This window comes from Micromys minutus, assembly GCF_963924665.1.
Source record: "Micromys minutus genome assembly, chromosome: 14".
Taxonomy (NCBI): domain Eukaryota; kingdom Metazoa; phylum Chordata; class Mammalia; order Rodentia; family Muridae; genus Micromys; species Micromys minutus.
Genome location: NC_137983.1, coordinates 20,572,603 through 20,575,452, shown reverse-complemented (window position 1 = coordinate 20,575,452; position 2,850 = coordinate 20,572,603). Strand labels below are relative to the sequence as shown.

Genomic DNA, 2,850 nt, shown 5'->3' with positions numbered 1-2,850 from the left:
TTTTATATACTGGCCTGTCTCTGATGGCACATTTCTGCCAGAATCATTTTCTGACTACAATTCTCCCGATAATAATAATAAAGGAACCAGTTGATCATAACTTGCTGATCCCTCGAGTGAAGTTAATAGTAGTAGTCTGGAGCCATAATTCACACCAGAAGTTGCAGAACAGTTGTGCCTGTAACACTGGAGTATGAAGGAGGTAACTTTTCATGCAGAAATCAACTAGAACATACATACATTTTTAAATACTTCCTTCTACTGTCAGAATATTCTGTTGGGGGAGAGAAAGGTTTGATTATTTAGCATTTGGTCAGGCAAAACTCACTATGAATTCAAGCAGAAGTTGCTTTTAGTAAATAGTGCAGAATTAGTTCAGTTAATTTTTGTTGAGTTGTTTTATGGCTCTATAATAAAATGAAGTATACAGGCCTAATAAAATCTGTTAAGAGTCAGATGAGGGACCCATACTTATTCTTTTATTGTATTCAAATAAATGCTTGTATAGATCTTTATTTCCTTAATATTGATTGTTATTTCATATCTTGACATAAGAACTATTCTACAAGGGCTTTGATAAATACAGTGGCGCTAAACAACCATTCAGCATGCTCCAGTTAATTTGCATCTGTGCTCCTTGTGAGGAGGCTGCATTCCATGCACTTTCCTATTTCAGAGTGCGGATGTCACATCCATCAATAGTTGCGGATTATACTCTCTATGGAGCAGAGCTCAAATACGCACAAATGCCGAACCGATGAAAAAATGAATTGAAAAGAAATGAAGCAATCTCTAATGAACAGGCGAACACAACTTGTTTAGCACTGAAAAATCAATGAGATGAAAGAGTCTCCCACCAAACGAATGAGGTGAAAATCAGCCAACCACTGAACCCCGTAATCTTTCATCTTTACACCCACCCGGAACATGGTACCATGATGCTAACATTGCCCGAATTTTGCCATTAAAAAGAGGATCAAGTTTGCTCCTTTAATGACACCCACTTATTTTTTAACCCTTAGTCTTTGCTGTTTAAAGAATTTTAAGTTGCCAGCAATGGCCTTTTGGGTAACAAAACAAGATAACTTTTTAATGAACATGCTAGTCGTAGCAGCTATACGGTATTTAAATTTCCACAATCATTCTGATGATACTCCATCTCAATTACTCTCTTCCAACCAATTCCTTTTAAGTTGTCTATGACATTCTGTCCCAGTTCACCTTGATCTGGCACTGTAGCCATAGGAATGCTCTGCATCTCTATTTCAATCTTCATTTACTTTCTCTTTCTGTTTCTTGTTTTTTTTTTTTTTTTTTTTTTTTTTTTTTTTAGAATAAAAAAACATATTTTACTAAAACGTAAGATTTACAGAAGTTTCCAGACAAGCCTTACAAAAGGGTCACAGCTTTTTCTTTGTCCTTTGTGGGTGGGGGTGGGGGATGGAGAATCTACACTTGACAGCAAAGTCACAATGTTATTAATGAGAGATGTGATGTTTATTTCTTGTTCCCATTTTGGTTCAGACAAGCTTGTCCATCTACAGCATCTAAAGTTAGACTTGGCTAGAGAGCATATTCTAAAAAACTGGTTAGGTGCATTTAACCACTGCAGTTAAATCGCTTAATGGGAGAAGGGGAAAGGAGGCCATAAAATTAAAATAAAACTACTTTCTCGCTCCAAAATTAAATAAAAACAACCACCGCCCCTGGAGGCTAACTCTGACAACTACCTTCATTCTCAAGATGGGGAAGGAAGTCAAAGCAGAGAGTCCTGCTTCTCAGCATCTCTCAGCGGCCCAGAGGACACCTCTAGCCTCTGTTCATGCTTTCCAAAAGTGAATCCGGACCAGACATGCTAATGTGCATGTAATCACCAAAGATGAAGATGCCTGGGCTTTTTTTATTCTCTAAAGTTTCCAAGACTGTGTCCATTAAATGCAAACAACAACAACAACAAAAATGTCTTGGCAGAACAGAAGCTGTGCACACTTGGTCTGATGGACTTAAATACTGTTCGTGGTGTATAGCCTAGTCACTGTTTCTATGGCTTGGGCTTTGTTGCTCTTCCACTGCTTGGCTACATCATTTGCTAATGGAACATCTGGATTAGGCACATTTAGCAAAGCCTGGATTGATAGCAGAACTGTCAGGGTCTGCAGTGCTGGGGACCACTTATCTTTCAAAATACCTAAACACATTCTTCCCAACTTGTTTATATTAGGATGATAAATTTTGGTCTTGAAACGTACTTTAGGTGCTGCCATTGGGCATTCTTCTGGAAGGAATAGTTCATGTTCAAAAGTTCCTCCCTCAAAGGGGGAATCCTAGGGGCCAGCAATGACCACATGAAAATGACGGGCGTTGCTCTCATTTGGTTCTGCTTTAATACCAGGAATTGGTTCTGCCAGCAAACACTCGGTTTCCTTGATGATCCTGCGGGGAAGTCCGGCCATCTTGTCAGATCCAGAGTTCTGCCACTGCTCTTGTCCCCAGCTCAGCTCACGTCATGCAGAAGTGGAAGTCTGTTTTTCTATTTCTTTCTCTTTACCACCCAAATATGGTTTTAAAATATCTATTTACTTGATGCCCAAACATATATATCCAGAGGTATAGCTCTTTCTAGAAACCCTTGCTGACATTCCAACTTCTAGTCAGGATGAATATGTGATAGTTCTAACAGCGGTGTAAGTCCGTGGGCTTGAGCTGCCTATGTCCTTCTTTAATGCTTTGACTATGACCAAGATAGTGACCTTTCCAAGAAGCATCATTGTCCTTATTACTTGGGTTTTAATATAATCCTAAGTGTCAAGTAATAGTTAATGACTTCATGCATATAAATGTTCTATGTGA

General features: G+C 38.8%; 1 pseudogene across 1 annotated transcript; it reads right to left on the bottom strand.

Annotated features, from left to right (window-relative positions):
* Positions 1-2,003: 2,003 nt before the first annotated feature.
* Positions 2,004-2,453, bottom strand: LOC308429970 (ubiquitin-conjugating enzyme E2 N-like; annotated as a pseudogene). Its single transcript has one exon. The product of its transcript is annotated as a ubiquitin-conjugating enzyme E2 N-like (transcript).
* Between the last annotated feature and the right edge of the window lie 397 nt (positions 2,454-2,850).